Source organism: Schistocerca americana, chromosome 5 (genome assembly GCF_021461395.2).
Source record: "Schistocerca americana isolate TAMUIC-IGC-003095 chromosome 5, iqSchAmer2.1, whole genome shotgun sequence".
NCBI lineage: Eukaryota > Metazoa > Arthropoda > Insecta > Orthoptera > Acrididae > Schistocerca > Schistocerca americana.
The window spans coordinates 21,403,437-21,427,256 of record NC_060123.1 but is presented as its reverse complement, the minus strand read 5'-3'; the positions used below and the strand labels follow the sequence as shown (position 1 = coordinate 21,427,256).

Here is a 23,820-nt window from a genome sequence, read left to right as displayed (position 1 = left end):
TACGGCTGTATCAAAGCGAGTACCCTCAGACACCAACCACATCACACAACATTTCGAGACCTTTTTGGGCGTTTGTGTGATCGCGGGTCCTTCCAGACAGACGAACCTGCAAGGAGGCGGTAAACTGCGCATACACCAGATTTGGAGGACCGGGTTCTACAGGCTATTGCGACGAACGCTAGTGCAATCTTCCCGTCAACATGGTGGAGGTCAGTGTAATGTACGACTGTGTGTGTCCTGGATGACATCCACTACTATCCCTGTCACCTGGAGAGAGTGCGAGGATTATTAGGAGCGGGTCTCTCTCTACAGGAAGGACTCTGTCAATGGTTTTTGCACCAGACCAACACAGTTATCGGAATTCTCTCATCAGACTTCTCTACCGACGAAGCAACCTTTGTCAGAACCCGCATCATCGGTGTGCATAATCGTCACGCATGCACTACAGACAGTTCTTAAGGAATGTTTGAGGCATCTCATCAGCATCAGTTGAGCATCAGTGTGTGGGCAGGGATTCTTGGCGACTGCGTGCTTCGCCCTGTTATTATTGCACAGCGCCTCGACGGAGGGACGCAGTTGGACTTCCTGCGGAGTACGCTGGCTGGGCTGCTCGCCTCTGGCAAAACGGCAGGTTATGTAGTTTGTGCGTGCCGGAGCGCCACTCCACTTCCGCTTTAGAGTTCGGCGACGCCGCAACATCGTCTCCCCCGGACGATGGATAGGACGAGGAGGTCCTCTAGCGTGGCCTGCTAGGTCACAGGACTAACCCCCTGGATTGTTACCTCAGGGGGCATCTGGAAAGCGTTGTGTATCCTGAACGAGTTCCTGATGTGCAGACCCTTCAACAGCGCGTTCACCGCGTCTGTGACGCTATTCGGAGAGAGATCGGAACTTGCGAAAGGGTATGGCTATCCATGTTGCGGCGTATCAACGTGTGCATTGCATCCCAAGGAGGCAACTTGGAACACCTGCACCTGTTGTGACGTGGATGCGATGCAGCTCTGTACTGTGTTCCGGGACGATTTGTTGTCGGTACACGCACACCATCCACGTCCCGACAAATGTTCATAGAACCTTTTTTACTCAATTTCAAGTCAGGAAAGCGTCCTTGCGGTTCGTTGGCTTTATTAAGGTTCGCGGAGTTTACATAGCAATAAAGAGTGCAGACAGCTTTGCTTTCAACTATAGCACATTTCTCGGATACCTTTCCGAAGAATGTCAACGCCATTATAAACGAGCGTTATACCATTGTACACGTCTTCGACAGCTTAAAAATTACCGTTAAAATATACAGTTCAGTGTCCCACTTGATACAAGAGTTTAATATATTATCCGCACAATTAAATTATGAGCCCCTCTACCGACTACATTTTGCCGTAAACTTGGATTCGATATCTTGATCTATTTATAAATGATTCATCTCATATGATAACTGCACTTCGTCGATTTTGATGCTGCTTCTATTTCTGGGCTGGTTGCTATACCTTCACGAATCCAAGACATAAAATGCACCATACATTCTCGGCGGCAACTTTTAAGACTCCCCAGCGCATAGCTAAATTCGTCTATGCTTGAGCGCAAACAGTAACTTCGTCACCATCATAATCACTTCTACACTAACCACTTACGTGAGTGTTCTGTGCAGATATAATTTTTTTGCAAAGGCAATTCAGTTTTAACTACATTATCATTCATATGGTATCCAATAAGATTTGTTGTAGTTGCTACAAAATTAAGGATATTCTAGTTTTGTGTAACTTTAACGAGCGTAACGTTCTGCAATGTATTCCGAAACCACAACATTAAATAGTTAACTAAGAGATATGAGAAATCTACAGAACAGATTCAAACTAAACCGAATTATTCCGACAAACAAAAGCCAAATCAAGTCAAGACAACCATAAAAATTCATTACATAAATAACTATAGAATTAGATAGAGGAGGGAGAAATCATATGAATCGAAGAATGAAATAAAAAAATGTAAACCTAATTTATTGAACAATATGGAATCTATGAAAGAACGAAGTCTACGAAAACTTGTCAGGAGTTAGAGCTTCTGGTACGAACGGATGCTGGAAATCGGAATGGAGCGGTACAGATTTACCGTGAAGAAGAACGGACTCGCAATGCATCGAAAAAACTAAAACAGCCATATTTTCTTCCACCTACTCATTTTCTTAACTACGGAGTCTTATCGGATGTTGGCAACTCATGTGGTAGGTTTATCTTTCCCTAACACCTTTCGTAAATGATCATTTGGTGAATTCTGGTATCAACTTTTTTAATTCCTAAGCCATGAGAACATGAGAATATTTTTTTAATCACCTTGTGTACTTATAAATATTAGCTGTGAAGCCTCTATGTATAAAAAGATCCTGTTCATAGTAAATGCTCGTAATATTTCCGTTTTAACTCCCATTCACTTTAGTATTTCGCAAGTTGGAACAAGATAAGAACGGGTGATTCTGAAGAATGTAGCAGCCTGTTTAGTTAAACGAAGAAACTCGTAGGACGCTCAAGGCAGCATGCACTGAGTTACAGAGATTCTTAGTACTCACAGTATCACTTCAGATGTCCGCCTGCTTAGGTGGGTGGCACCGTGCATGCCTCCCATGCACTGGGCCCGTGTTCGATTCCCAGCCGGGGACTGGGTGTTGTCTTGTTCTCATTATCGTTTCATCCTCGTCATCCGCCGCAAGTCGCCCAATGTGGCGCCGAATGAAATAAGACGTGCACTTGGCGGCCAAACCCGACTGGGACATCCTGGCCAACAATGCCATACGATCACTTCATTTCATATCACTTCAGATGGTACTGCATTAAAGATCTTCGTAATACAAATAGTTTGTACACATAGGAATGGTTACCTAAAATTCACGTCTTTGCAGTTTTTATCTATGATGTGGAAGCTAGCGCCTTATACTGAGAAACAACAAAAACACCAAATTCCTTTGAAATGTTGGCCTACAGGCCCAAATTCAGTTTTGGCTTCAGATTTGGAAATCCTATAAATTCACATGAAGCGACCCCAACATTTTCTTTACTGGTCAACCACGTAAAAAGATTCGTCATATATCAACTTTTTTTAACGCCTACGCACTAAAATGTTCGTTTTATGCCCTAAGTTATAACAGCAACTATTTTAATTATTTTCTCATCGTGCCTCTCCAGACACACTGTGTGAGACTGCTTTGACGACATAAAAACACAAAACTGTAATAGTTGTCACGTTGCACGTTGAAAGGAACTGCAAAAATTGTAATATTAAAGTTGAAGACAGTTCTTAACGTAACAGGTATGTCGATATCAGCAACAAACTTTCCTTTTGCTGCTATGATGTTCCACAATATGGTAACTTCCACCTCACCGTCGCCCACAAAATATGTATACGGGCAGTTGGAAAAAAGTATTCCACATTTTGAGATGTGGTCCACAACAAAAATAAAATTTTTTCTAAACATGCACTCTAACATATGTATCGTAAGAGCTATGAATACTTGTTCATCTTCGCTACTGATAAAAACGTCTCTTCTACCGCAAGTTCTTTGCTATTACGAATGGTCTACAGATTGCAGCAAACAAATAGTAAACAAAAAAAAATGGTTCAAATGGCTCTGAGCACTATGGGACTTAACGTCTATGGTCATCAGTCCCCTAGAACTTAGAACTACTTAAACCTAACTAACCTAAGGACAGCACACAACACCCAGTCATCACGAGGCAGAGAAAATCCATGACCCCGCCGGGAATCGAACGCGGGAACCCGGGCGTGGGAAGCGAGAACGCTGCCGCACGACCACGGGCTGCGGACAAATAGTAAACAAATCAGAACACATTGCTCTGTTACTGTGAAACAGCAGAGCTTACTATTACATACGACCTGCACTTGTGAGCCATCACTAAAGGAGGTGCTCAATATGGTGTTCATTCATCTAAAGACATGTTCAAGTCCGACTTCTTAGGGCATCGCGCACGCAGTGAAAAACTCCAGGTCGGTCACGGATTCACTGGCAGGCATGGCGACACGCTCCTGCAGTGTCTGTACATCGTTAATCGGGCCTGCGTATGGCGAAGATGTAGTGTCCCCACAACTAAATATTCAAACGATTGCAGCTTGCAGCTAGGGTGTCTATTTAATTATCATTTCATTTCTAGCAAAGCTGCATGGTCATCCACGGTAACTGTTCTTTCGGGAACAGATACTACCGTCATGTATATAGTTAAAAAAATATGGGTTCCCGGCCTTTGACCTTCTTGTGCGAACGCACACGCTATGCCCGAACTCGTACGGGACTTGGTAGATTAATCTGCCACGAGTAATGAGTATGATGGGCAAACATGTATTAGGCGCACTACGAATGTAGTGTTGTGGACATGTTGGGAATGGGGATCTCACGGGGAACGTGCAAGGGATAAGTCCCTGCAGACGCACTATCCTCTGTGCCCGCGGTGGCTCAGATGGATAGAGCGTCTGGCATGTAAGCAGGAGATCCCGGGTTCGAGTCCCGGTCGGGGCACACATTTTCAACATGTCCCCAATGAAATGTATCAACGCACAGTCTGCTTTAGGCAGTGGCGCGGCACGGACCTGCTGTCCCGGCCGTGGGCGCGCGTGAACGAGGAAGTGTTTACACCGCCGGTACTCGCGCGTGTTGTTGTCTGACTCGATCGCCATGGCACACAATTTTCGAAAGACTACGCTCCAATTTACGTTCGACAACGAATTTGCCAGATCCAAAGCTTTCGAAATAGAGCGTTTTTTGAGGGAAGAAGTTCGTTTACCTGCTGCAGACATAATTGGAATACACCTGTCCATTGTAAGCAGTACAATGTACGCAAAGATGACCGATGAAGCTGCGTGTGAAAGAACTCTCTCCGCTGCTCAAAGAGGATTTAAATTTCGACACTCTGATGGCCATATCAGCGATGTAACAGTAGCTCCTTCAGGATTGGGTGTGAGGGTCATTCGGATCTTTGAATTGCCGTTTGAGGTGCCTGAATCGATGGTTACTGAATCGCTGCGACCATATGGAACGGTACTTAGTCATACGCCTGAACGCTGGGCTAGTTTTAATACCTATCCTGTGCTAAACGGCGTGCGACAGGTGCGGATCGTCCTTACTAAACATATCCCGTCTTATTTATACATTGGCGGATGTCGAGCTATTGTGATCTACGATGGCCAGCCACGCACCTGTTCTGGCTGTGGTGGAGAAGGACATATCCGCTCGGAGTGCATACAACGCCGCGTCGTGCAACTGCCACGTGGAGAAGCGTCACAGCGAGAAGTTCCCACGCAACTGCCGATGACGTACGTGTCGGTGGCCCGCCGGGAAGTGTTGCCAAGTTCGGAGCGTGACAAGGACGTGTTTATGCAAGAGCAGACCGAGTTACGGGAGCATGGAGGTGACTCGGAGAATGTCCCTGCGTCCATGTCACGACAGTTGAGGGAGGAACCTTCCGAAAACTCACATGTAGCAAGAGACGTGGAAGTGGAGGTCCAGACGGTGGCGCCGGCAACGGACCAGCGAACGACCGACGAACACAGTGAGGCAGCAGAGGGCAGGGCACGCAAACAGCGATCGCCGAAGCGTCGCAAAAAGCGTCGCCATAGTTCGGGTGACACGTCCCCCCCTACCCTAGGGGACACGGAAGGTATCCTAGCCGAAGAACTGTCTGACACAGAACACGTGTCTTCAGAGGACGCTGACAGGATTCCGTCCGATGGTGACCGGATGACCTGCCTTTTAGATGGTCCCTCTTCATTGACACCGACTGACCCAGCGCTGCCGACGAAGGAGTCAGGGACACCAATGTCCCGGCAGCCACGTCGAAATACATCAGAGGACGTTTCTCGGATGGATGACCACTGCGACTGGGCGGAACCAGTCGAAGACCTACAGGAATTGCCACCCCCAAATGATGACCACTCACCTACAGGATGCACACCACGGAACGACAACGAAGGAGGGCAGCCCGTTGGCGGGCACCCCTCTGAGCACGAATAGTGGACTAAAGCCCTTGGAGTTCTCAATGACATGACACGAGCATGACAACGACAACGAACCAAGCATATAAGGTGGGCACAGTGAACATTAACACCGCACGTTCGCTTGCAAAGATGCAACTTCTCCGGGACATGATTTACGCCACAGACGTTGATATTCTGCTGATGCAGGAAACCTTCAATGCTGCTTTTCCCGACGTGCATGGATACCACACGTATCTAGCGCCGACTCCAGATGGAGGACGTGGCACAGCGATACTAGTCCGGGAAGGGATTCCGATGTGTGACCTCGATTACCTTCCTTCGGCTCGGGGTTTGGCTATGACCGTGAACGGCATTCGTATCGTCAACATCTATGCACCCTCCGGATCTGACAATCGACAGGCGCGTGCACGATTCTACTCGGAGGAGATTGCCCCCCTATTCCATGGGAGGTATGACCACATCTTGGTAGGGGGGGATTTTAACTGTGTACTCACACCGAAGGATCAAACTCCTAATTTCAGCTCCTGCCACGCATTGAACACGATCTGCCGGGACATGGCCCTTATGGACACGTGGGAAAAGCTCCATGGGCAGCGAGAGGGCTACACGTATTTTACTAGCCACTCGGCGAGCAGGCTGGATCGGATTTATGTTTCTGACGGATTACGAGATCACGTGTTGGCTGCCGAACGTTGGCCCACAGCTTTTACGGATCACCTTGCGTATTTATGCACGTTAACCCTCCCACGGCAGCGGGTCTGGCGGAGTCGTAGTTCCTGGAAACTTAATTCCTCCTTATTGGTGGATCTCGAATGTCGCCAGCGGATCGAAGAAACATGGCAGACTTGCACTCGCCGTCTGCCGCTGCACCGTACGGTTCTTTCGTGGTGGCTGCAGTGTGCAAAACCGGCGATACGAAGAGCTCTCATAACGTATGGCAAGGAAAAAGCGAAATGGCTCCGAGATACACTTGACTATTACTACATGGTGCTCCGCGACCTGTCCTCCAGGGCCCCATCGCCCGAACGTCAAGCGGAAGTCCATCGCATTCAGGCCTGCATTTTATCGATCACGAGACGTCGACTGGAGGGACTTTCGATCCGTGCTCGGTGCTTGGACAACGTCGATGGAGAACGTATTGGCATGCATCATGTGTCCAAGGGACATGCGCGTAATCGCCGATCCCTAATCACAGTCCTCCATGATGACGATGGTCGGCCCTTGACGTCACAACAGGCCATTGCTGCTGAGTTTCTGGAGCATTACCGCCTCCTTTTCACTGGGACGCCGACGGACAATCGGACAGCAGAAGAAATTTTGCGACAGATGCAAACGGAGGTGGATGGTCCGGATGCAGAGGTGCTATTGGCACCCCTAACGGAAGATGACATCCGGGGCGCACTCGCGAAGGGTGCGGTGCATAAATCCCCTGGGCCAGATGGGTTGACACTCGAATTTTACCGCGCATTTGCGGATTTAATGATGTCCCAGTTGGTATTGATGTATAACGAGTTATTGAGCCCTGACACGGATGTTCCGTCGCAGTTCATGGCGGGACTGCTTATACCAACACCGAAATCGACAGCGAGTGACGGCGCCCATCAATTTAGACCGCTCACGATGCTCAATACTGACTATAAGATCTTTGCGCGAATGTTGGCGGCAAGGCTCAAGATTGTAATATCCAAAACAATACCACCAGACCAGGCTTGTCTAGGGGTTCGGAGCAACATACATTCTATCCTCGGCGAATACCGTGACGTAATTTCCCTGACGGAAGCTTGTCGCATGCGAGCGGCGTTCGTATCGGTGGATTTTGATCGTGCCTTTGACAGGATCAACCATGATTTCCTTGACTCGACCATGCGACGCATGGCGATACCACAGGATTTTATTACCGTCCTCATGCGCCTCCTTCGCGGCGCTTCTTCGACGGTGAGAGTCAATGGCAGGGAGGTAGGAACGATTCCTGTTCGCAGCTCAGTTAGGCAAGGATGTCCCTTGTCGATGATACTGTTTACAATAGCGCTCGAACCATTGATGCAGACTCTTAGACGGACTCTAACAGGCGTCCGACTCCGTGCGAGCTCCTTCACGTGTCGTGCATATGCCGACGACTTGATGATACTCGTCCGGTCGGAGAACGAAGTAAGTCAGGTGGTTACCCTTCTTACTACGTACGGGGTAGCTGCGGGAAGCAGGGTCAACATGAATAAAACCAAGATCATGCACATCGGTCGAGGGCTGGACGCTCTGCGAAGTCCGTTTACGACGGTGCACATCTTGCGATGCTTAGGTGTCTTGTTCACCCGATCGCTACGACAATCAGCGGCGGCGAGCTATCGACGTCTCCTCCAGAACGTCCGACTGCACATACGCAACAATTCACTCCGAACGCACGACCTGCTCCAAAGGGTGGACTACACTAATGTTCACCTGGCCTCGCGACTGCCGCACTTGGCACAGGTACTGCCAATGCCACATGGTCTCGCTGACAGATTAATGGCGGCCTTTGGATACTATGTCAGCCAAGGAATGTTGTTTAAGATCAAATACGAGACTTTAACTCTCCCATACCACTCTGGAGGACTTAACCTCGCGGATGTGCGGAACAAGGCTCTAGCTCTATACCTGCGAGCGACGCTACGAACTTGGAACCAGCGGCAACACGCCATTACGTCGGCCATCCTGGATGTGCTTCTTCCCACGTCCTTTGAACCACCGGTAGCAGTAGGCACTATCTCGCCCTCGTTTTCTCACGTCGCGCGATTTTTTGTTGATTTTAGTTATGTTCAGTTACAGATACCTTCTACCAGAATCCCCACTACCCGTGAGATATATCGATACTTGAGGCGTCATCATGGCAGCAATGTTGTCGAACTTAAATACCCAACACGAAACTGGCGACAGATTTGGCGAGCTGTCCACACACCTCTCCTCACCACAGCAGCGCGATCGTCATGGTATACACTAATCAACCGCAAGACAGTCAACCGCCAACGATTGTACGACATTCGCATGGTAGATTCCCCGCTCTGCCTTATATGTGGCATGCAGGACACCGACGAACATTCTCTGCAGTGCGGTGAGGCAAGGGATGTTTGGCGGCTGACGCAACGCATCATGGCCCTCCTCCGACGCACCGACGAATCCACGATCACGACGGACGCTTTATTTTTCCCTGGCCCTGTCTATTTCCCCTCACAAAGAACGTCGGCAATCCGATGGATTGGAGGACACGCATCGCACTACGTGCTCTCGCGGACCTTGATATCGGGCATGGACTATTGGCATTATCTACTAGAACAACACGAAATCATCAGACGCCACTCTAAATATAAAACGCATTTTGCGAACTTTCTAGGCAGCATGTTTCATAACCCCCCGAAGCGGTGGGGAGTCCCAGGTTTACGTTGTTTCGAGGGATAGGATTTACTCCCAGTGAAGTGACGAGGATGTCACTTCGGCTCTATATTTATTTCCCTTCTTTTTTATATGTGATTTTTCTTTTGGGACATTAAAATTAAATGAATAAATAAAATATTATTGTTACTAAAAAAAATAAAAATTACAATATCAATGTTTCGTTCCTGCTGCCTCTCCCTTATCCTGTCAGGAGACGGGGACACCGTGGCCAGGCCTCCAAGTACGACCCCTGCCCACTCTGCCCCCTGAGCTACAAAAAAAAAAAAAAAAAAGATGGATAGAGCGTCTGGCATGTAAGCAGGAGATCCCGGGTTCGAGTCCCGGTCGGGGCACACATTTTCAACATGTCCCCAATGAAATGTATCAACGCCTGCTTGCAGCTAGGGTGTCTATTTAATTATCATTTCATTTCAAACGATTAAGTTGGGTAGAACGAGGTGGCCAACGTACTTAACCTTCCTGACCAATCCATTGTCCAATAAATGTCTGTGCGAGGTGTTCTCTGACATTTAGGAGAAAACGGGCTGGTGCTCCTTCGCGCATGAACCACACCTACAACCGTTGCTGGAATGGTGCCTCCTGTAGCAAAACGGGAAAGTCGTTAGACAGAAACCGACGACAACTTGCCACTAGTCAACCTCTTTGGTAGTACGTCAGGTCCTATTAATAGTTTGCGAATAATTCGTGCCGATACATGAACTGAAGATCGGCTTTAATGCCTTGAGGCTTCAACTGCGTGAGAGTTTGCATCAGACCACACATGCTGGTTATGAAAATTGGCAGCCCCGTCTCGCGTAGAACTAGGCTTGTCCGTGAACAGTATTTCTGTTGTGGAAAGTCGAGTTTGAGCAGTTCTTTGCCACAGCCATTGACAAAACTTCATTCTGTCAGGCTGATCTTGTGGCCGAAGGGCTGGGACACGCTGTTCGTGATATGTGTATAGCAACTGATCAAGCAGGATCGCCCGGAGTAGAGGATGACTAACCCAGATAGTTGCTGAAATTGTGCGTACAATAGTTCCAGGATCTTCTTCCAATCATTGTAATAATTATTCCTCCACAACAGGGGTACGAATGATGCGAGATCTGTGACGATCCGCCGTTGCTGGAGTTACGGAGACAGTCTCTTAGCTCCCTGAGAAGGAGGGTGAATAATTGTACAGTTTGTATCCTGCGTTCGGGATTTTTTTAGCACTTAGTATAAGGATTCGACGGTTGCTTCCATTTGACAGACTATAAGAGAAGATCACGTCTGCCATTTCCCGTGTGGAATAATAGTCTTTCATTACGCTGGTAAATGCAAAGATGAAACTAAAAGGTAAAAGCGTTTCACGAACTTATCGCAACACAACCTTGTTCCATTAGAACTAATGTATATGTTGCAATTATCCAAAACTGTTAATACAGTTTACAGTAGCAACACTAGCAGGTGTTCACTGTCTTGTGTATCCGTGGACAATAACGGAGGATATGCCCTCATTTGTTTACTGGATTCTCTAGTTGTAGCAAATAGCTTGCAGTAGAAGAGATGTATTTCACAGTAGCGAAGATTAGCAAGTACTCATAGCTCTTAAGGTAGGTATTTTAGAGCCCGTTTTTAGTGGACATTATCGTCTTGTTCTTGTCCCTACTACCACCTTTCAAAAGATGGAATACTTTACTTAAACACCGTATTAGACCATTAAATTTCGGGCATGCAGACGCGCAAATAAAATTTCCTACACTGATATTTCGGCCGCGTATCGTCCGGCCATCCTCAGAGTGAGTCACAAGACTGACGACAAGATGCCCACGAAAATTGCAGCTTTACTCGACTCTGTGAAGCACGATTCACAGCTTCGTAAAGCGGGTGTGTATCAGATTCCTTGCCGAAGTTGTGAGAAGTCGCACATAGGTCAAACGACACGCACCTTTCTTAAGAGGTGTGTGGAGCATCGAAGATACACGCGCTTATTAAAGCCAGACAAGTCAGCTCTGGCTGGACATTGTATTGATACAGGGCATTCCATGAATTACAGTGATGTGAAGATTTTAACATCCACCTCTTCTTTTTGGGAATCTGTCTTCAAGGAAGCTATAGAGATTAGATTAGCTAATAATTTAATAAACAGAGATAATGGTTTTAATTTGGACAAAGCAAGGAATACGGCTCTTGGGGTAATTAAACTGCAGAGAAATGGCCACGGTGTCACCGCCGCCGATCATACATCGATAAGCGAATCGAATGTCTGTACGCCTTCGCCACAGGCGGCGCATGTGAAAGCGTATTTCTCTGCCGCAGACCAGCATCTGTGACCCGCATGCGCAGTACCGCTCGGTGGAGCATATAAGGCCGCGCTTGGCATCTTGTCGTCAGTCTTGTGATTCATTCTGAGGATGGCCGGACGATACGCGGCCGAAATGTAAGTGGAGGAAACTTTATTTGCGCCGCTGCATGCCCGAAATTTAGTGGACTACTCATTACGCCGCGAGAAGTTGAAAATGCACACCATATTAGACGCTCAAAACTGCAACAGAGTACATTTAAATAGCGCGTTACTACATTTTGACCCTCCTTCACATGTATGTTGTCCACAAGATGCAGCTGAAAAATGTATCAGTATTCGATGGCTTTCGAACTCATCCAGTGTATGGAAAGAGTTCTTATGACGACCTGCTGCAAGTATCAGCTGTTCCCCAGCATAATTAATCAGGTTCCGGTTTATGCGTAGGGAGTTAATAAGTCGAGCAGCCCATTACAAGCCACACATTTCTGTACTCCGTGCTAAGCGACGCTCGAGTTGACGTAAAGAGCGACGCTACAGGACATCTGATGAATGGAAGTATGATTTGGAGTGGTGAATCGCGCTACATCCTGTGACAGTCTGGCGGAAGGGTTTGGATTTGGCAAATGCCTGAACAGCGTTACGTCCTGTATTTCTAGTGTACTGTGAAGTACGGAGGGCCGGCCGGTGTGGCCGAGCGGTTCTAGGCGCTTCAGTCTGGAACCGCGCGACCGCTACGGTCGCAGGTTCGAATCCTGCCGTGGGAATGGATGTGTGTGATGTCCTTAGATTAGTTAGGTTTAAGTAGTTCTAAGTTCTAGGGGACTGATGACCTCAGATGTTAAGTCCCATAGTGCTCAGAGCCATTTGAACCATTTTTGAAGTACGGAGGAGGTGGTGTTACGGTGTGGGGGTATTTTTCGTGATTATGGTGAGGTCCTCTTATTGCGCTTAAGGGAAAGCTAAATGCTGAAGGATATGAGCACAGTCTTCAGCACTGTGTACTGCGTACAGTAGAGGATCAGCATGACAGAGCACCCTTTCATAAAGCGGTATCTGTGAGACAATGGGTTGTGTACAATAACGTTCCTGTAATGTACTGTCCTTCCCACAGTCCCGACCTGAAAAGAATGGAACATCTTTCAGATGATTTAGAAGGTCGCCTTCTTTCCAGACACCCAACGTCCAGCATCATTACCTTCTCTGGTGTCTTCTCTTGAGCAGCAATGGACTGCCTTACAACCACAGAAATTCCTCGAAAGTGTTCCCAGCAGAGCTCAAGTAGTCATCAGCGCGAAGGTTGGACACAGACCGTATTAACGGGATGCCCAGGTACTTTCGATCACTCAGTGTTTATTAATTTCGGAGGAAGCGGGTTATGAAGGCGCCAGTGGTTATTTAGGAGATCAATTACTCGACAGGTCTTACCAGTTTCGTTCAATTGATTAATTACACTGAGTATCGTGAATGTTGTGTTTGTCTTTCTTTCGATGATACATCTTTCTTTTGCATGTATCGCGTTACAAAATATGTTCTTCAATGCTCAATTGTCCTCGGTCTTCATAAGCATTTTCAGTGGCATTTCTCAAATATGTGCCAAAACGGTCAGAATATAACGCCACTGTAACACCGACATCATTAGTTATTGAGTAACATTTCCGATGGATAAGGACGAAACTTGTATGAGCTGTACAAATTAAACATCCTCATATTCGCTTGAACTGAAACTACGACATCTTTCGCTTGTGCCTTTTCCCGCGGTTACGTAGGGTCGGCGTGAACAATCTGAATTGGCAAAGTTGGTTTAAGGGGTGGCCGGATGCCCTTCCTGCCGCCACCCCGTACCCCCCAGGACGGAATTAGTGTACCCCAAGTGTCTGCGAATAGTGTAGTCCATTGAATAGTGCGAACGTGTTCAGATGTCTGCGAGCAGTGGAACTGAGGTGGGACGTGGGGACCAGCCCGGCATTCATCTAGTGGGATGTGGAAAACCGCCTAAAAATCACATCCAGGCCGTATCTTCCGTTTCATACAGCTATAGGTCACAGTAGCATCTGTGCATGCATGCATGTCTGAAGGAAATCGCATTGTACACTGTAAAAGACAGACACTGAAGAATAATGAAATTATTTATGAAAAACATGGGAAATCTGCATCTGCACGGCCGAAAAATAATTTCGACACTGCTTATTCCTACTGACAATTCAGTATCTCAACTAACACGCCATCTATGTCGGTTAAATATGAACCTTATTACGAAATTAATGCCATCCACTTATTTTCATGGCAACTGCAACAGATACAGAGAGCACAACAATACCGTCAAATAGAGCGACATTTCAGCCATATACTATCATTTATCCATAAAGTCATCAATATTTGTCATGAATTTTCGTCACTGGTGAATAATAGCCCATGTGCTGCGTTCGTAAAATGCTGAAGCAGCTCAGGTAAGTGCTGTTTCACAACTTCGACGATAGCATCTGAGTAAGAAAAATGTTGGCTAGGTAGTCTATGCACTGAAAGAGATGTAAGTTTGAAGGTGCTAAATCAAAAATGAATGGAGGATGCGGTTGGACAGTCCATCCCAATTCGGCAACAAGTTCCATTACTACACAACTGTTCTAGGGCCTGCTGTTATCGCGATGACTCTAGAAATTTGGGCTTTCAGTCCAGCCAGTGTCGCCTAGTAGCATTCTGGGTCTAGAGCTGCTTTAAGCTCCAACATATCCAAAAGAACCACATCCTATCACAGAAAAATGTGCAAAACCATTTTTCCCCCTTGCGTAAGCATCAGCAGGATCCGTCACGGGCTCACTTTGCGATAACAGGAATTGCGTGACATCTTTACAGCCGACATTCAAGCGATTCAAGTGATGCGCACAGTTCCTCGGTTGGAATCCGCTGATTGTAACAGATGAGTTGATCGAGACGCAGTTCATTACGAGAGATCACAGCTGACCAGGGACGAACAGGGCGCGGCCTGCCGCGCACTTTTACCGGGACACAGTACTCCCCACGCCGCATTGCTTACGCCTACTGTGTCGTCTCCACACACCTTTAGCAAGCGTCGATGAACTTTAACTGGCACACTGTGTTAGTGAGGGATTCAATGACACATCTCTTTTAAATGCATCTCTATGTTAGAGACCATTATGGAGCGCTGCCCTGCAGCTGCTGCTGCCTGTCGAAGGATAACGATGTGATGTCACCGCCAGACACCACACTTGCTAGGTGGTAGCCTTTAAATTGGCCGCGGTCCGTTAGTATACGTCGGACCCGCGTGTCGCCACTGTCAGTGATTGCAGACCGAGCGCCGCCACACGACAGGTCTAGAGAGACTTCCTAGCACTCGCCCTAGTTGTACAGCCGACTTTGCTAGCGATCGTTCATTGACAAATTACGCTCTCATTTGCCGAGACGATAGTTAGCATAGCCTTCAGCTACGTCATTTGCTACGACCTAGCAAGGCGCCATTATCATTTGCTATTTATCTTGTGATGCATGTACCGTCAGACCGATGTTTAGCAATTATGGATTAAAGTTAAGTATTCCAGAAGCTACGTACTTTTTTTACTAGACTCAACTCCTTTAACTGTTCCAGACCTCACGCCAGCCCGCGTGAGCTTAAACGCGTGCCTTTCGGCTACCTCATAGTGGCTTGGCTGTCTTGCCAAGTCACAACAAACGAAACCAGTAAGGAATTACCGAGAAGACTGGAAAATTAATACTGCTCCAATAAAATGGGGCTCGGGTAAAGAGTCAACAAGAAAGGTATTATTTTGAAATGGCTAACGCAGTTGCGTACCACTTTTCCTGGTTGTTATCGAAATATAGGTAAATAGGTAAATTATATCAAAATATGGGCGAGTAATAGCTAAAGGCTTGATTTTCATAGGACACAAGAAATCATAACTTTCTGCGTCCTTCAATGATTTCTCCCGTAAAACACAGCTTTTTTCCTTTAAATCTTGGAAGGAAATTGAAACCCAGTATGAGCCGGTACTAGAACAGCCGATGACATATGTATCCAAAAGCATTAAGATAGACTAAACCAACACGCAGAGTCACGGAGATCCAGTCACGACTCAACGATCCAATCAGACGGGATGCCTGCCTACGCCAGCCCACGCTCGCCCACAGGTACTCGACTCTTATCAAAACTGCTCGTAAACACCGCCTGCTGCCGATAAGAGAGACGGTGTAACAGGTGTTCAGAGTCAAATCTAGCATCTAGCGAACAGGGCTAAAATCTAGACCGATAGACTAGAGAGATGTTCGAAATTAGATCAAGCCTATTGGTTCAAATGGTTCAAATGGCTCTGAGCACTATGGGACTTAACATCTGAGGTCATCAGTCCCCTAGAACTTAGAACTACTTAAACTTAACTAACCTAAGGACACTACACACATCCATGCCCGAGGACGATTCGAACCTGCGACCGTAGCGGTCGCGCGGTTCGAGACTTAAGCGCCTAGAACCGCTTGGCCACAACGGCCGGCAGCCTATGAGTATAACCACATCTCATTACTCAGGATTTTTGTCAGAATGGCAGTTTTATTTCCAGAAAAGATCGTCAGCTCGAATTGTAACCTACCTTTTTGTTTTTGGGGCTTTTTTATGACTAAATGAGAACTTTATGCTGGTAAATAACTTTTGTGAATTAAAAAAAAAGCATGTGACCTAGTGGATCACGCTATACCCTTGCGTAAACTGGAACATAGTGGAATTATGGGAATGGCCGATCAGTAGCAACTTTGGAAAATGTAAAAACAGAAAAATGCGTTTTTCCGTCCAACTGAAATAAGCAGAGAACAGATCAAGCCTAAATAGATTACTGTAGGGAACAGAGAACCATAGCTCTATCACTGTCCACTGCTTATTTAAAAATATACACTTGTGGCCATTAAAACTGCTACACCAAGAAGAATTGCAGATGATAAACGGGTATTCATTGGACAAATATATTATACTAGAAGTGACTTGTGACTACATTTTCACGCAATTTGGGTGCACAGATCATGCGAAATCAGTACCCAGAACAACCACCTCTGGCCATAATAACGGCCTTAATACGCATGGGCGTTGAGTCAAACAGAGCTTGGATGGCTTGTACAGGTACAGCTGCCACTGCAGCTTCAATGCGATACCACAGTTCAAAGCGTAGTGACTGGGGTATTGTAACGAGCCAGTTGCTCGGCCACCATTGACCAGACGTTTTCAGTTGGTGAGTGATCTGTAGAATGTGCTGGCCAGGGCAGCAGTCGAACATTTTCTGTATCCAGAAAGGCCTGTACAGGCCCTGCAACATGCGTTCGTGCATTATCCTGCTGAAATGTAGGGTTTCGCAGGGATCGAATAAAGGGTAGAGCCACGGGTCGTAACACATCTGAAATGAAACGTCCACTGTTCAAAGTGCCGTCAATGCGAACAAGAGGTGACCGACACGTGTAACCAATGGCACCCCATACCGTCACGACGGGTGATACGCCAGTATGGGGATGACGAATACACGCTTAAAATGTACGTTCACCGCGATTTCACCAAACATGGATCCAACCATGATGATGCTGTAAACGGAACCTGGATTTATCCGAAAAAATGACGTTTTGCCATTCGTGCACCCAGGATCGTCGTTGAGTACACCATCGCAGGCGCTCCTGTCTGTGATGCAGCGTCAAGGATAACCGCAACCATGGTCTCCGAGCTGATAGTCCATGCTGCTGCAAACGTCGTCGAACTGTTTGTGCGGATGGTTGTCGTCTTGCAAACGTCCCCATCTGTTGACTCAGGATCGAGACGTGGCTGCACGATCCGTTTCAGCCATGTGGATAAGATGCCTGTCATCTCGACTGCTAGTGATTCGAGGCCGTTGGGATCCAGCACGGCGTTCCGTATTACACTCCTGAACCCACCGATTCCATATTCTGCTAACAGTCATTGGATCTATACCAACGCGAGCAGCAATATCGCGGTACGATAAACCGCAATTGCGATAGGCTACAATCCGACCTTTATCAAAGTCGGAAACGTGATGTTACGCATTTCTCCTCCTTACACGAGCCATCACAACAACGTTCCACCAGGCAACGCCCGTCAACTGCTGTTTCTGTATGAGAAATCGGTTGGAAACTTTCCTCATGTCAGCGCGTTGTAGGTGTCGCCACCGGCGCCAACCTTGTGTGAATGCTCTGAAATCACATGCATATCACAGCATCTTCTACCTGTGGGTTAAATTTTGGAGTGTGTAACTCGTCATATTTGTGGTGTAGCAATTTTAATGGCCAGTAGTGTATTAGCAATCTCACATGAACTCTTTTCACGAGAATGGAAAAACTTATCGAAGTCGATTTCGTGGAAAATCAGTTTGAATTCCGGAAAATTATTGGAGCAAATGAGGCAATACTAACTCGAGGACTTACAGTGAGGAGATAAAAATCTTCGGCTACCCTCCTACCGCGTCGGACCTCCTTTTGCCCGGCGTAGTGCCGCAACTGGATGTGGCGTGGACTCAACAAGTCGTTGGAAGTCCCCTGTAGAAATACTGGGCCATGCTGGCTCTACGGCCGTCCATAGTTACGATAATGTTTCGGGTGCAGCATTTTGTGCACGAGCTGACCTCTTGATTACGTCGCATATGTGTTCTATGGGATTCAGTAAGGCGAGCTGAGTGGCCAAACCATTCACTCCAATTGTCCTGAATGTTCTTAAAACCAACAGCGAACAACTGCGGCCCGGTGATACGGCGCATAGTCTTCCATAAAAATTCCATCCATGTTTGGGAGTATGAAATTCATGAATGGCTGAAAATGGTCTCCAAGTAGCCGAACATAACGATTTCCAGTCAATGATCTGTCCAGTTGGACCAGGTGACCCAGCCCATTCCCCGTAAACACAGCCTACACCATTACGAAGAAGCCACTACCAGCTTGCGCAATGCTGTGCCTTGTTGACGACTGCGGTCCACGGCTTCGTGGGGTCTGCACCACACCCCAACTCTACCGTCAGCTCTTAGCAACTGAATTCGGGACTCATCTGAGCAAGCCAGGGTTTTCCAGTAGTTTAGAGTACAACCAATATTGGTCACGAGTCCAGGAGAGGCGCTGTAGACGATGTCCTGCTGTTAGCGAAGATTTCTGCAGTTATTTCACGCAGTGTTCCTTGTTTGTTAGCACTCACAACGCTACAAAAATGCCGCTGCTCTCGGCGTTAAGTGAATGTCATGGGCCACTGCGTTGTCCGTGGTAAGAGGAGATGCCTGCAATTTGATACTCTCGCCACACTCTTAATATTTACATAGCGAAGTATTGAATTCCCCAACGATTTCCGAAATGGTATGTCCCATTGGTCTAGATGCAACAACCATTCCGCGTTCAAAGATGGTTGATTCCTGTCGTGAGGCCATAATCAAGTCGAAAACTTTCCACGTGACTCACCTGAATACAAATGACGGCTGCGCCGCCAGTGCACCGCCCTTTTGTACCTCGTGTACGCGGTACTACCACCATCTGTATACACTCCTGGAAATGGAAAAAAGAACACATTGACACCGGTGTGTCAGACCCACCATACTTGCTCCGGACACTGCGAGAGGGCTGTACAAGCAATGATCACATGCACGGTACAGCGGACACACCAGGAACCGCGGTGTTGGCCGTCGAATGGCGCTAGCTGCGCAGCATTTGTGCACCGCCGCCGTCAGTGTCAGCCAGTTTGCCGTGGCATACGGAGCTCCATCGCAGGCTTTAACACTGGTAGCATGCCGCGACAGCGTGGACGTGAACCGTATGTGCAGTTGACGGACTTTGAGCGAGGGCGTATAGTGGGCATGCGGGAGGCCGGGTGGACGTACCGCCGAATTGCTCAACACGTGGGGCGTGAGATCTCCACAGTACATCGGTGTTGTCGCCAGTGGTCGGCGGAAGGTGCACGTGCCCGTCGACCTGGGACCGGACCGCAGCGACGCACGGATGCACGCCAAGACCGTAGGATCCTACGCAGTACCGTAGGGGACCGCACCGCCACTTCCCAGCAAATTAGGGACACTGTTGCTCCTGGGGTATCGGCGAGGACCATTCGCAACCGTCTCCATGAAGCTGGGCTACGGTCCCGCACACCGTTAGGCCGTCTTCCGCTCACGCCCCAACATCGTGCAGCCCGCCTCCAGTGGTGTCGCGACAGGCGTGAATGGAGGGACGAATGGAGACGTGTCGTCTTCAGCGATGAGAGTCGCTTCTGCCTTGGTGCCAATGATGGTCGTATGCGTGTTTGGCGCCGTGCAGGTGAGCGCCACAATCAGGACTGCATACGACCGAGGCACACAGGGCCAACACCCGGCATCATGGTGTGGGGAGCGATCTCCTACACTGGCCGTACACCACTGGTGATCGTCGAGGGGACACTGAATAGTGCACGGTACATCCAAACCGTCATCGAACCCATCGTTCTACCATTCCTAGACCGGCAAGGGAACTTGCTGTTCCAACAGGACAATGCACGTCCGCATGTATCCCGTGCCACCCAACGTGCTCTAGAAGGTGTAAGTCAACTACCCTGGCCAGCAAGATCTCCGGATCTGTCCCCCATTGAGCATGTTTGGGACTGGATGAAGCGTCGTCTCACGCGGTCTGCACGTCCAGCACGAACGCTGGTCCAACTGAGGCGCCAGGTGGAAATGGCATGCCAAGCCGTTCCACAGGACTACATCCAGCATCTCTACGATCGTCTCCATGGGAGAATAGCAGCCTGCATTGCTGCGAAAGGTGGATATACACTGTACTAGTGCCGACATTGTGCATGCTCTGTTGCCTGTGTCTATGTGCCTGTGGTTCTGTCAGTGTGATCATGTGATGTATCTGACCCCAGGAATGTGTCAATAAAGTTTCCCCTTCCTGGGACAATGAATTCACGGTGTTCTTATTTCAATTTCCAGGAGTGTATGTTCATATGGCTATTACATTACTTTTGTCGCCTCAGTGTATTCTCCCACTCATTATTAATCCTACTCCTGCATGTTTTCTATCTTATTTTATAGGCGTGTACTCAACTACTCAGAAGTCTGTTCGTCGTGCTACAACAGTTGACCAATTCCCACTACATCTAACTGTAACCTATCTATTTCTCTTTTTAAATTCTGTCCTACTCATGAGATGCTACCTTATGAGATGTGGTGCTACACAAGAATTCTGAAAATTATTTGGACTGATAAGGTAAGGAATGAGGAGATTCTCTGCAGAATCGACGAGTAAAGCAATATATATAAAAACACCACCAAAAAGAAGGGACCGTTGATAGGACATCTGTTAAAAGGAATAATTTCCATGGGTCTAGAGGGAGCTGTAGAGAACAAAAATGGTAGAATAAGACTGAGATGCGGATAATTCCAGCAAATAACTGAAGACGTAGGTTGCAAATGCTACTCTGGAATGAAAAGGAACTCGTGGCGGGCTGCATCAGACCGGTCTCATGACAGATGACTCACAAAAAGAGTCTACCTATCCCATGAAGTGATGTAGCATCCATCGCTCCAATTCGTAGAAAGCCAGTTTTGTTTTTCCAGAAGACTATATTCTCCTGAGTAGTCCCCGGCCACAGATGGGAGGACTGTTCAAACTCCAGAATACTGGAAGATATCATCATTAAGTCGTACGGTAGAGCTACATGCTGTCGGGAAAAATAATGTGGCTCCCTCTTTATTTTAGTCGTTATCAGTACCAACACAGCAAGTCATGTTGGCTAATGTTACAGTGCCATATCAGTTATCCAGTACAGTACCCCTGACACTCTTGCAATGGCTGCTGCCCCTCTTCCGGAACCATGGGATACTCTTCCCCTCTCCACAGGCCCCCCCCTCCCCCCCCTCCCATTGTGACTGCACCTACATTACGACTATCAATGACGCATTTTAATACGAATAACTTTCTACGAATGGCAACAACAAATCAAAGACATTGTGAATAACAATTAAACAGTCAGTGCTCAATAACTATTTAAATTATTATAAAATTTTTAACAGTTAAAAAGTGAAGAAAAATTATGTGTTTCCAAAAGCTGCATAGCTCTATGAAGGTGCTTTACTCGCAACAACCGCTTTCGCGTCAGTATAGACGCATCTTCAGGTTTATCTGCCAAGAATACGATTCACTGTGTGAAATTTTATAGAATGTGGAAATACAGAACCACAGATAGTGTTGACATTCACCAAAAATTTGGATAGTTCCTGCAGGATTCGCGCACTGAGTGTTCCATGAAAACTTAGTTACACTAAGTGATCAAAAGCATCCGGACACCTGGCTGAAAATGACTTAAAAGTTCGTGGCGGTCTGCATCGGTAATGCTGGAAATCAATATGGTGTTGTCCCACCCTTCGCAGTTTCCACTCTCGCAGACAAACGTTCAATCAGTTGCTGGAGGGTTTCTCGGGGAATGGCAAGCCATTCTTCACGGAGTGCTGCACTCAGGAGAGGTATCGATGTCGCTTGGTGAGGCCTTCCATACATGCCAAAGGTGTTCTATAGGATTCAGGTCAGGACTCTGTGCAGGCCAGTCCATTACAGGGATGTTATCGTCGTGTAACCACCCCGCCACAGGTCGTGCATTATGCACAGGTGCTCCATCGTGTTGAAAGATGCAATCGCCATCTCGGAATTGCTCTTCAACGGTGGGAACCAAGAAGATGCTTAAAACATCAATGTAGGCCTGTGCTGTGACAGTGCCACGCAAAACAACAAGGGGTGCAAGCCCACTCCATGAAAAACACGACCACTACATAACACTACAGCCTCCGAATTTTACTGTTGGCACTACACAAGCTGGCAGATGACGTTCACCGGGCATTCGCCATACCAACACCCTGCCTTCGAATCGCCACATTATGTACCGTGATTCGTCACTCCAGACGACGGTATTCCACTGTCCAATCGTCGAATGTTTACGCTCCTTACACCAGGCGAGGCGTCGTTTGGCGTTTACCAGCATGATGTGTGACTTACGAGCAGCCGCTCGACAATGAAATCGAAGTTTTCTCAACTCCCGCCTAAACTCCCGTAGTATTTGCAGTGGATCGTGATGCAATTTGGAATTCCTGTGTGATGGTAGGGATAGATGTCTGTCTATTACACATTACGACCCTCTTCAACTGTGAGCGGTCTGTGTCAGTCAACAGACGAGGTCGGCCTGTTCGCTTTTGTGCTGTACGTGTCCCTTCACGTTTCCATTTCCCTATCACATTGGAAACAGTGGACCTAGGGATGTTTAAGAGTGTGGAAATCTCGCTTACAGAAGTATGACACAAGTGACACCCAATCACCTGACCACGTTCGAAGTCCGTGAGTTCCGCGGAGCGCCCCATTTTGCTCTCTCACGACGTCTAATGACTACTGAGGTCGCTGATATCGAGTACCTGGCAGTAGGTGGCAGCACAATACACCTAATATGAAAAACGTATGTTTTTCGGGGTGTCCGGATACTTTCGATCACATAGTGTCTGTGTATCTGTATAGCTCATCCATTCTGGGAATCGAGAATCTCAACGATTTTTGCCAAATATCGATATTGATATTGTTCCTGGGAAGTCCAACAACGTATCAAAATTTGTACAATAGTTCCTCAGACTAGCCCGGACATACAAAAAGAAGCCAGAAAAGGACTTCAGTTTCTGTATATATCGAAAGAAAGAGGGAAGATTTAATAGAACATCTTCGTTTGCGTATCAAAATATGACGACTTACATTTTATGTTTGCATGCTGTAATATTCGTCTGGATGTTGTACTGTCTCATTTCAATCTAATTACTCAAAGTTCAAGCTAAGGATCGTTTTGATACCTTCATGATACGTATTTATTCCAAAACACTTAAAACATTTCCTTTTGTTTCCTTAAACATAATATGCAAATTCCTTTCAACTGTGGAAACAGTGTCCCATTTCTTTTGGATAAACTGAGATAACTGATTTGAAGTAGGCGAGGTTTACGTGTTTTTAAATCATATATTATTATTGCGCTCAGTCTGACATATATTTCTGGAGGCAGCCATTGCAGGCAATGTATAATAATCAAATACTACTCCTTTATTAATATTGAGGTAGTATCGACGCGCAAGTCGCCGAAGTGGCGTCAAATCGAAAGACTTGCACCA

General features: G+C 47.2%; 1 protein-coding gene across 13 annotated transcripts in view; it reads left to right on the top strand.

Moving 5' to 3' along the window:
• Window positions 1-23,820, top strand: part of LOC124615292 (voltage-dependent L-type calcium channel subunit beta-1) — a 720,562-nt gene that overhangs the window by 416,327 nt on the left and 280,415 nt on the right. The gene's annotated exons all lie outside the window — the stretch shown is intronic.